The following is a 12,649-nucleotide window of genomic DNA, read 5'->3' on the forward strand; positions in this document are numbered from 1 at the left end:
GTCACACAGGTACCATTAAATGTACGCCTTTTCCTTATCAAGTCTGTGTTTCTTCTTCATTCATTCTCTCCCCTGTTTCCTGTGTTACACTTTCATAAGCTGACCTGTTGGACTATCTGCTGCCGGTGTTATAGTGTCACTTGATTCTTCGCGTGCAAATGGTAGTGCTAGCTGCCTTGCTATCATACGAGCCTTTCTTTTGAGCTTGGTCAAGTCTGCATATAATTCTTCCTCCAGTACTGTAGCACTTCTGTGAGAATCTGAATGCCTGCGGAGTGGAGAATGTGCAGTATGCATGCGCCTCTCTGTTACAATTTCATGTGTGAACAAATGGTGGTCCTTGCTGGGTTGATTTATCAGTTCAAACAAGGCCAGGGGTAAACAGTACACCCAGTTCTTCTTTAGTGTAAAGCATAATTTCAACAAAGTTCCCTTCAGGAGGCCTTTTCATTCTCAACCATGCCGTTTGATTGCGGGTGATAAATAGTGCACAGTTCATGTGTTATCCCTAGCCGTGCTGTTACTTCTTTAAATAGATCATTAACAAAATGTGTGCCGTTGTCGGAGTGAATTACATCGCAAATTCGCCAGCGCGAAAACACTTCCCACACCAAGAACTTTGCAGCGCACTTCGCATCCGGGTGGGCACACGGTCCTGCCTCCACCCATCTTGAAAAGGGACAGACCACCACTATCATGTAGCATGACCCATTGCATCTTTCTCCTATATCGGCATAATCAATATGTAGCTCTCTGTAGGGGCCTGCTGGTTTGGGCAGTGTCCCTTGCAATGTTCTTAATGTCATTCCTGAATTATATATCTGACATGTTGTACACTCCATTGTTAATTTTGAAAGTTGTTCCTGCAGCCCTGGTATGAACCAATTTTCTTCTATCTCTGTGGCAATGTGTTGTTAGGCATTGTGAGCTGGGAAATGAAGCTGCTGGAACGCTATATCTAGTAATTTACGTGGCATGACTACTTTACCTGTGTTGTTCTGGCACCAAAGGAGATCAGTGGATGACTGGCTGCACCCTCTTTTTCCCCATAACTCCTTTTCCTCACCTGACACCCCATCTTGCAACTCTAATATTTGGGATATGGGCATTGAATTATACCCATCAGGGTGATCCTCTTCCACATGTTTCTGCCCTAAGTACTCACCTGTTTTCCCTTTTGTTAAATACGAAGCTTCTTTCGCGGCAGCGTCCACTGCTGCGTTTCCTAAAGAGATGACATCATTGTTGCTTGAGTGGGCCTGGCATTTCACTACGGCCACAACTGTAGGTTATTTTAGTGCCTCTATCGACTCTTTTAGTAGCTCAGCGTGCTGCACTGGGGGTCCGTCTTCTCTATGGAATCCTCTTCTCCCCCACCTTGCCAATCCCCCATGTACTGTTGTAGTCATGTATGCTGAGTCTGTATAGATTGTTACTGCACAACCCTTAGCTGCATGTAATGCTTTAATGAGTGCTACTAACTCTGCTGCTTGTGCTGAGTAATGGGCTGGTAGTCTCTGTTGGATGAGTACTTCATATTCACAAACCTCCAGTCTCACAACTGCCACCCCCACGTGTTTTTCTCCTGTTTCTGAATTTATTGATGCTGACCCGTCTATAAAATAAACTTCTCCTTCCGACAAGGCATGTTTACTCACTGTGGGTGTGTCTCCATCTTCTCCTCTGTATGTGGCACAATCATGTGTTTGCATGTCCTCCACTGGGCATGCTTCTGTGATGAATGTTGCAGGGTTAACTGTTTTGCACCTCACTATGTGTATGTTAGCGCTAGATAGAATAACTTCAAAAGCTGTGGATCCTTGCATTGCCAATGTGCTCTTTGATCTTTCTAATATTGTGAATAGTGAATGTTACACAAACAGAGTCACAGAACAACCCATCACAATTGTTGCACTCTTCTCTATTGCGAACGCTGCGGCTGTGAGAGACTGCTCGCAAGCGAAGTGCCCTTGCTTCACCTCATCTAGTGTGCCACTAAAGTAGGCCAGGGGCTTGTGTCCTAGTGATGTTTTTTGTGTTAATACTGCTGTCATGAGCGTCCCATTGCATTGTGAAAATAAGTAAAACTCACGTTCGTAATCTGGGTTCGCGAGTATTGGTGCCATTGAAATCAGCCCTTTAGGTGTCCTAAAAGCCTCATGCATTTCTGCTGTCCATTGTATTTCTGTGCTCTCTCTTTGTGCTTCTTTGAGTCCCTGCAATAATGGCTTTGTACACTGCATACTCTGATATCCAGGCACGGCAGTAGTTGCACATGCCGAGAAATGTATGCATTTCTTTCACTGTTTTTGATTCACTTACTGCCTTGATTGCAGCTGCCCTGTCTGGTATGATTCTTTTACCATCTTTTGATATCAATTGTCCCAAATACAATACTTCTTTCTGACAATATTGTAACTTCTCATTGTCTACTTTATAACATTTGTGGGCCAACAATGCCAAAAGTATAACAGAATCCTTCCTGCACTCATCTTTATTTTTTCCACAAATCAGGAGATCATCCACATATTGAATGATCATGCTCTCTGTGACAATATTTCCTAGATCTTCATGTAAAATTCTGTTGAATATGCTTGGGCTTTCACAGTATCCCTAGGGTAGCCTGCAGCGCTCATATCTCTTCCCTCCCAAGGTGAATGCTGTCAAGTATCGAGATTCTGGATCTAGTGGCACTGAGAAGAATGCATTCTTCAAGTCCACTACTGTAAAGCATGATGCATAATTTGGTATACTACACAGAATTGTTGCAGGAATAGGAACTAATGGAAATTCCTTTTGTATGATGTCATTAAGGGGGTGTAAATCCTGGATCATCTTCCACCACCCGCCCTTTGCTTTCTTGCTGGGGTAAATACAAGTATTGCATGGTGAGTTTGAGGGCCTTATTATTCCCTCCACCAATAGTGCGTAGATTGTCTCTTTTATCCCTTCTTCTGCTTCTCTGGACAGGGGGTACTGTTTTACTCTGCCCAGTAATGCTCCAGGTTTGAGTTATATTTTTACTTGTGTCACCTTATGCAGCAGCCCTACATCATGTGGGCCTGTGGTCCATAGGTCATTTGGCACTAGTTGCATGTCGTTGTCAAAAAAGGAAGGTGGCGCTCCTACCACTGCCATTAGCTGCACTGGCACCTGCCTTGTTTGTATCATGATATCGCAAGGAATCGCTATCTCCATTATTATTGCCCCATCGCTGTCTGAATCTGTGAAGAGGTCCTCATCTGACAGATCTCGCAATGCGATGTTAGCATTAAGGCACAACACTGTGCGCCACTGACACCCATGTATGTCCATTCCAATAACTGCTATTCTTTGCGGCGATACCTGCACTGCATGCAAGTCTAAGGACATCACTGTTCCTGGCATTATTTCTGGGCATGCTACCGGGCGAAAAACAATCTCTGCGTGTACCCTCCACTCTTGGCGTTTTAACTCTGGGACCACTCGTGCTAGTGCTTTTAACCCATGAATGAACATGTCTGTGTCTACTGTTATGCCGCGTACCTCCGGTGCTGTGGCTCGTGTGTGTACTACCAACATCACTCGCAATGGGCAGATGCCTGGGGTCGAGCAAACTATTCCTCTTTCAGTGAACGAGATGGTCCTATTGAGCTTGCTGAAGAGGTCCCTCCCCAGAAAGTTAAACGGAGATTCTTCATAGTACAGAAAAGGTGCTCGTACTGTTTTCCCCCCTACTGTTGCATCCAATTCTTCTATGTAAGGAACTTCGACCACCGCCCCAGAAAACCCCTGTGTTTCCAATTTACAATTAGATAACGGAAACTTGCCTTCTCGTAGGCATGATTTTTCAGCTCCCGAATCTACCATAAAAATGAATTTTTTGTTCCCTATTTCCTCCCTCACCAATGGTTCCTCTGCTGCATCGAGGGTCGTTGATAGTACTGGACACGCAAGCGCTCTCTGTGGGCTGTCCTGTGCTGAATGCCTTGTTGTTCCCCCATTGTCAAAAACATTTCCTGATACCACAGCCACTCCACCAAAGGGTGCAGGTGCACCATTTGCCGTCGTGACAAATGGGTTGCCCTGTACGTGCGCTATGTGCTCACAGAATTGTGGGTGCTGCTGAACATTATGCAGCTGTATCCTGTGCTCGTCTGTGCATCTCTGATCTTGCTATCCTCCTCCACCTCCACCACCCATTGGCAGCCCATATGGGCTTCCTGGGTGGGGGTGGCCATACTACTGTCCATTTTGATAAGTATTCATGGGTCTGCTTCCACATTCCCTTGAGAAATGTCCCCACCTCCTGCAATTCCAACAATTCCCTTTTCCTCCCCAAGGACCTGGACCTCCGTACCTGCCATACCCTCCGTACCCTGGACCACCCCCTCTTTGCCCTCTATACCCACCTCATGCTCCACGGGCGCTCCACGCTTGCCATTGCGGCCCTCCGTACTGCTCCTCACCATTCCACTGTTCCTGTCCGTTTCCCGCCCAATTAGCTGCCATTCTTGCTTGTATTGCTACTGACCCCTCCTCCTCCTCTCCTTTTCTATCTGTGGGGAGTGCAGCTACAGCTGCAGTGACCTTCACCAGTTCCGTCTGTATTAATTTTGCCTCATCTGCCAACCGTCTCTGTGCTATCTCCTTCTCTCTTTCTTTGATCCTTTTGCAGTGCTGTACTATAATGCTTTGTATCTCTGGCCAGCCTTTCGCTTCAATCCCAGCTATTTTATCGAGCGCTTTCTGAACTTCTTTTGGAAGCCCTCTCTTTATTATAAAGTAAAACTTGACTGATCCCAGGCCGTGCCCGTTTCCGCTCTTCACATCTCCTGCACCCGTAAAAAGAAAGCCATTGCATCCTCCCCATCATTCATCGTGCACTGCATCCCTGACTGTAAATCTGGGGTGTCTGGGAAGGTGTCTCTTAATGCATCCCAAATTCTTACTCTTACTGTGTTGAAAGAAGCATTGTCATGTCTGTCACAATCTAATATTATTCCTGGGAATCCGGCTTTCGCCCAAACTCTATCAGCTTGATCACCCACTGCGGATACTAGCAAACTATTAACATCACCTACCGCCAAGGGAACCCCTGCAGTGTGCTTCTCAAATGCATATATCCATTTACCTGCACCTCCTGACAGCGGGGCCAATAATTTCATCAAGTTGGCCTTATCATCTGTGCCCAGGGTATATAATTTGTCCTCCCTCCTCCTCAGTGTATCAAGGGAAGCTGTAACCTCCCTTTTGCTCTCTTCCCAGTACTCACCTTTGACCCTTTCTTTCCCAGTACTGCCATTCTCCCCACTCTGCTTCTTAGTCTTCCATTCCATTCTTCCTCCATTGCCCTTCTCAGAGGTGTTTCATCTAACCCCACTGCCACCCCCCTGTTGCGAACCCTATTCTTCTTCCTTCCAGCTCATCTTCCTCTATGTCACACCATAACTCCTTCGCCCCACCTGAGGTCAGGCCTTCCTCCACTGTGTCTCTGCCAGGTGTGTGTTGTTCTAGCGCTATTATTCTGGTTGGCTCATCCTGGATTCGGAATAGTATCTCCCCCTTTTTCCACCCTTCTTCTATGGACCCGTCGGGTGTCTGTGCCCTCTGTGTTTGCTCGATCCTAGAAGTACTTGATCCACTTTGTTCACATATATCTCTTAAACTATACAGTTTGTTTCGGGCCACTGATAGCCTGGAATCTAAATCTTCTGTGAATTTTTCAATGTCTATTGCCGGGGTACTCACCTGGCCACCTGTTCTTGGGCATTCATATGGTGGGGGTGCAGTGGGTTGTTGTGCAATTGGGGGGGTGGGTTTTGACGCATACACTGGGTCACAGTACCCTTCAGCGGGCACTGGTTTATTCAAAAGGGGATATAGTCGTGTTACTTCTACTGTCCTTCCTTCCCTTCGCCCTTTATTTCACTATCTTCTGTTGCCAGGGGAGATGCAATCTGTTCCATTGTTTGTTCCTTTCTTTTAATTGGAGGCACTTCTTCGAACAACCTCCATAAGTCTAATACTTCTCTTCTATTCTGCAATTGTTTTCCTTTGTATTTCACAAATAAGCATGTGGCCACCATGTCTAACACACTTTTATCAAAAGATCCTCCTTGGGGCCCTACCTGGGGTAGCCCTTCCCCTTTAAGTTCCGTGACCTTTTGTCATGGTACTTGGTTATATGTTCTGCATAACCTGGCAAATTTTGGCAAATGTGGGCCAAAGGTGTTTCCGCCCCCATGTTACTCTTCCATCCCTCACCCCCCTTTTGAAACCGTCTTTTAATGGGTAAGCGTTATGTACACACTGCTGGTAATGGCGATATTCTACTACTAATATACCACTTTTGTATACCGTGTGTACCAAATCTTGAAGGGTCATACTTACAATGACCAATTTTGATTGAAACATTACACAGTCATTTTATCAATTCACCAAAACATTGTGATCACAAAATAAACATAACGTGTTCAATACATGACATTGATTTGACAAACACTTTATATACAACATGTAACATATACCTCCATTTCTTTTCTACACTATTCTTCATCCAATGAATCCTGTTTACTTCAACCCGTTGCACCATTTAACCCTTAAATTGTCGGAATATCTTCCCATAGAGTTTTAGAAAAGAGGAAAAAGAATGAAAGCGTTTCTAAATTGTACTCCGAGTCTTCTCCTCATATGAGACTCCTACTAATATTATGTCTTTTTCACTTATTCCCAGTACTAGTCAAGATAGCACTATGTGGCGCTGCCTTCCACCCCCTTTCGGAGCTAGGTTCCCGTATTCCCTTTTCACCATGTAAGCTCCATAACTCATCCTAATGGCCATATGCAAGAGAAAGAAAAGAAAAGAATGAATAAAAGTACCACCACTTTTATCCTCAAGAACGCCTTTAACTTAACTCAACCTCATATACTATTATCTATATCCGACTCCTTTTAATATCGCTTGCACTTGATACTCACGTGTCCGTCTTGATTCGAGACCCTCCGGACCCGGTCCGTCCAGGCGACGCTGCCCCACGCTCAATCGCCACCCCCGGCGAGCGGTACTATGGATTTTGTGAAGTGGGACCCGTACCCTCTCGCCCTACTGCATGCGCACGTCTAAGCGTACCGGTTGCCGTAGGTGGGCAGCTCTCTTGAGGGGGTATGCCGTGCGTCTCCGCTGTGGCCGTGTACGTCTCATGCCGAAAGGAACAAAAAGAATGCAATCACATCGGGGTCACCACTTGAAAGTGAGCGTCCCCCAAAAAGGCATTTAAAACTCCACAATGAGAGTCAATAATGGACACACCCCAGTAGGGAATGAGACCAGGACCAAGTGCGGGTGAAGTTAAAGGTTTTATCCAAACCAATATAGGGCAAGCAGAGAACTCTGCAAACTCCGAGAGTGCTCTGCCAAACATCAGAAAACATCTACATTTTGTTATAAATCCACATCATCTATGACGTGTGGACTAGGGATTACATGAATCAATGAGATTGGGCAAAGGAGAATGACCATTATGGAATCTGTAGGGTCGGCGCTCCTGATTGGTGAGACTCTGCATGGTGTTGTGATGATGCTTGTGGGTCAGCTGGGCTCATCGGGGTGGAGTATCAGGTCAGGAGCTGTCTGAGTTGATACATCTTGGCTGCACTAACACTTGCCCTTGTGGCCACACTTATCCATTCAGTAGACATTATAGTTTATGCTGTCCTGTAAGAAATATGAGTTGTTAATCTAACATCACACAAGAAATAGCACATAACTCTAAGTGCACTCAAGTCACCATTATAAAGACGTTATTCTAAAAGGGCAGCTTTATGAGTCCAGGTGCCTTATCAGGGGGAATGTGTCAGGATACATTTATCCTGCTGCTCTGTTAGATTTAGTAGGAGACCTCATTATAGTATGTTAGTACAAGAGTGAATAAACTGCCACCATGACCAGTTAAGGTTGGGGTAAACTAGAATACAATTGGCTCAGGGGGGCACATAGCTGGTACATCAAAAGGCAGCGGGATGTGGTGCCTTGCTGCCCATAATTCTTTTAACCAGAACATGGAGGTACACAGTGGTTTTATGGTGGCATCGTGTGCCAGGGGGAATGAGTGGGGGCAAATACCTTGTGTGGGTTCAGCGAGGAGGTGTATCTGTGTTTTTCTAACTTCAATAAATCAAGGACCTTCAATCACTAGCCCAGCCTTGGAGGGAGGAAGGTGGGGGCTGAGTACGTGGCTCTGCAGGGGAAGGGAGAGATGGCCTTGTGGCTTCTCACCCATTTGCATTACACGGTTGCATGCACATCATCATGAATGAATTACACCTTTTCGTATTTCATGGGCACCATATTTACAGAATCAATAAAGGGTTTGTTAGCATCACATCATTCACTGGGCTAAGGTTTTACATCTGGGTGCGGGGAGACATGGGAAAAGGCTAGTATTAAAATGTGAGGTAGAACCAGTTTGGCGTATACATTAGCATAGGCAAGAGTCTGCAACAATCTACTTATAATCAGACTTGTGTACATGCTTAAAGGTTAAACAATGACTTCAAACGAGAGTTCATTAATAAGGGTGGTACTTATTACCTTAAAAGACCCCTACATACTGCAACACTTAATTGTCTACTTATGGATTTATGTATTTATGGGAAGTCATATTGTACATAGGGATATCACAAATGGCTTTTTAAATATTGTGCAGCAACAATAACCCTTGAGTAGTAATGGCACGTTCGTATATACATATATTTGATAACTTCACATGTGGGTGTTCTGAGATGGGCGAGGGTCGTCCAATTTTAATATGAACAATAAACCTTTTGGACTTGTGGCTATTTGATCGCTCTTACAGATGGCTTAGCAGCATGGGTAAGACTGGGTGGCACACAGGCTTAACATACATGTCTGGAACTTCAAACGGTGAACAGGGCTGGAGATTATTCACAACATATATTATAGATGCAGGGGTCTGCGAGAAGAAAGGACAGGTTTTATAGAGGCAGTTTTGTTTCTCTCACACCCCAGTTTTTGGTTCGGTCAACATCAGGTCAATCATGTACTGCGGAAGGTGAAAGATACAGTGTTTGTAATGTAGCTTGTTTGCACCTAGTCTCCCGTGACAACAGGCCTTCAGCTGAGCCGCCATGTGGAGGAGGGTGGGGGAAGTGCTGGCTCGCTGTGCGCGGTCGGGTGGGGAGAGCTGCAGCCCTGCAGGCCGCTTGTGCTACTGAGGCCTAAATTGTTATGTTCAAAATGGAGTTTAGGTGTATCCTAAAATGGAGTCTGTATCACGCTACAGGGTAAGCCGTGCAGTCCCATTCGTCGGCCCGCATCAATCCCACATCCCGGGCCCAGGTGCATAGATGGCTACCAGCAAGTCATAAGCCCCACGTAGGTGAGAAATGTAGGGGGAGGTGGGGCCTATAGACCTTTCCTCCCATACAGTGCTTTCAAATGTTTATGGACAATATTCTCTCTATCACTATCCCCTACACTCCTCTATGAATTATGCAAAATGCTCATTAAGAACATTTGGCTAAGGTTTTTACTGACCAATGCAACTCCTTACAAGTGTAATTCAGAAGGTTTGAACTTTTACAGAAATCCATTCCAGACAGTCCATTGCAATCACCAGGGAAGTGGATTAATTTCTATTTGGCAGGGGCATATGTGCCCTGCGCTGTTAGATTCTGTGGGGATGTAACTTTTAATTATTTAAGGGTATCTGTTCACTTTTGGAAATTCTTAGTAGATAGGACCGTGAGGCTCTGTGCATACTTGTCAGTCTGGATGATTCCTACAGCAGATTTCTCTACGCTGCCTGCCACATGAGAACAATCCACGTTTCCCAGGAACTACATTCACCTGTAGGGAATTGGGCTGTGTTTGTAAGCACTGGATCCAATCTGCCATTTAACCAGTCTGGATGCAACCATCCCAAATGGCTTCTGTGTTACTTCTACAAATATGCACTCCTTCCTCTCTTGTTGGGACTGATCTGTATCCTTTATGTTTGTTCCTGATTATTCCCCTGTAACTGAGGCAGGGTACTTTATGTTCTGTATTTAGATTGGTCAGTACTCGTGAACATTCTTAAACCTACTTTCCACAACCTGATGGCTATTTCCAGGGGAAACTGCTCAAATGGGAGTGTTCCCCCTTCCTATGTGAGTACCACTAGTGCAATTCATCTGTCCCCTTTTATAATGACCTCACCAAGATTACACTAAACCTGCTTTATGTACAATTCAAAATCTGACTAATTTCATTTGGTTTGTGCACAGGAGTTTTCAGTAGTCATATTTATATTTTTGTAAACTAAAATGAACCCCTTTTAATAAATATGTATTCAGATTTGTTTTATCCTTTATGCATCTACAGTTATGTGCTTTTTTAAAAGCAAACGGCACCGAGTTATAATGTTTCTTTTTTAGCACATGGCAGTTCCATTTGGCGGGATGTGGTCTCATGGCCTTATGTTCTGGGTGTGTCCTTAGCAAGGATGAAAAAAATGTGTACATATACATTTTTCCTTCTATGATGTCTGGTGCATCAGTTCCAATCAGCCTGTCTTATATCCCTTGCTTGATCAAAACTGACAGGTGGTGTTAGAAGAAGCTAACAGATTTGCGACTCCCATTTGTAGAGAGAAGCCTTCTGTTGAATATCATGGATTCATTGTAGTTTAACTGGACACAACCTTGGTATACCTCGGGGTACAAGTCCTTTTGTCTGTTCAGTGTAGTGGGGACAGAGACAGGGGATTTCCCCCTACCCATTTGAATTACAATGAGACTACACATGCACCTCAGTCTAGAACAAGGTTAATGTTTGACTTCACTCTAACTCTATGTACACAAATTAACATTTGATTTGTCATCAGATAAAGGTGAAGCTGTTCTCTAGATAAACCTTAAAAAAGGAACAATTCACTGAGGTTGCAACTTGAAGAAAAAATTAATTCTCTTATTTTTGGGCTGAAGCAAATTTACATTGATGGATGCTATCTAAAAGACTGTGGGCATAGCTACTGCTGAACTAATTTCTGTGATTTCAGACTTTTTGGATATAATTGCAAAGACTTTGATTTCTCCATTGCTTTTGGAATACTGGCACAGTGGAGCCTACCTTAATCAACACAATCAAGCTACTTGCTATTTCACGTTCTCATTTGAGATGTCTAAAGCTTCCAGAAATCCCAAATTACAGGAGATGTGCTCTAATACAATGATGCTACCTATAATTTGTATTTTAATTCTAGATCACAAATCGCATACACCTTGCACTATAGTCCCTCTTTCAGTGACTGCTTTTAAATAGGATTCCCAAAATACACTTAATTGCTAACTGGGATTTCATGAATTTTTGGAAACGTGGGACACTTGGCTTAAACCTGAGGTCATTGTAGTTCCTCGTTGTCTGTCTTTAAAAGGCCTAAGGCAAGTAAAAGCACCAAGATAAACTCTTCCTTTCAGTCTGACTACCTGCTCCCAAATTCCCTTTTGTAATCTGATTCTACCTTGTGGGGGGCGGGGAGGCCTCTGCTTTCAGTAAAATGTGAGAGTAGGTTTCCCCATCAGTCCATTAATTTGGAATCCAAACCTGCTGCTCTCATGGCTGTCATATGGGCTCTCTTCTTCCTATGTGCTTGAGCTTAAATATCAGACATTCTGTACCAATAAAGAGAAGCTGAGTCCAACTGGTTCCTATCTGTCAATGTATTTGATTATTTGTCTTTAGACCCTTGGGAAATGACATATTGCACACCCACATGTGTCCCTTTGGCCCTTTTACATAAGGTTTGATATAGGTGTGTATGTCTGAAATGTGTGTTTAGTTTCCCTATAGGCCACCCTCTTAGCATCTTACATCACTGAATTACAGCTTTTAATAATTCCACAATTTTATCAAATAGATTGTGTATCCCACAGCCTATAAAATCACATTTCCATGTGCCCTTCACTGTATAAATTGTGTACCAACTTGTCTCCCATCTCTAGCATGTGCAGTTATAAAGTTTCTGTGATTTTTCATATTTTAATTTCATAACCTCAGTTAATGCCAATCATTTTCATGTGTGGATGCAATAGAAATAGTAGATGGTTAAAACAATGTAGATATGCTTGGTTTTGCAGTAGGGCTTTTTGAGGCAGAGTTCTGGCATGTAATGGTGCTGGATTTTGAACAGATTTAACTTAAACATTTACTGTCCTTAAAGCAAGCTGGGATTGTTTAGATACTCCTGAAACCATTCCTTGTTTTCTGGATCTCGTTTGACCTTTAATAAAGAGATTTAAGTTCCATTAGGGATTTGCCTTACAATGCAAAATGTACTTATTGAATGCATTTAAACATTTGGGATTTAGTACATTGGTTTAATGGGGCTCAGTCTAACACAATTGATTGCTCTGCCAGGCCTTACAGACATTGTCATTTTCGACCTTAAGGTTCAACAGTCGAACAAGGAGAATGGAAGATGAAAACAGCCTGTTTTCCATTTTTGTATTTGTAAGTATGAGGCCTCATCTCATGTTATTTGATGGTGTCTGCTTTTGCTTGGAGAACGGGCTGTTTGATTTGTTTTGATTTATGTCACTGTGATGTATCTACAAAAATGTAGCTTTAATATGTTTCCTTTGAATAAAACCCTTGGTTGTATGAATC

The sequence above is a fragment of the Ambystoma mexicanum genome, chromosome 6q (genome assembly GCF_040938575.1).
Source record: "Ambystoma mexicanum isolate Mex_15411 chromosome 6q, UKY_AmexF1_1, whole genome shotgun sequence".
In the NCBI taxonomy this organism is placed as follows: Eukaryota; Metazoa; Chordata; class Amphibia; order Caudata; family Ambystomatidae; genus Ambystoma; species Ambystoma mexicanum.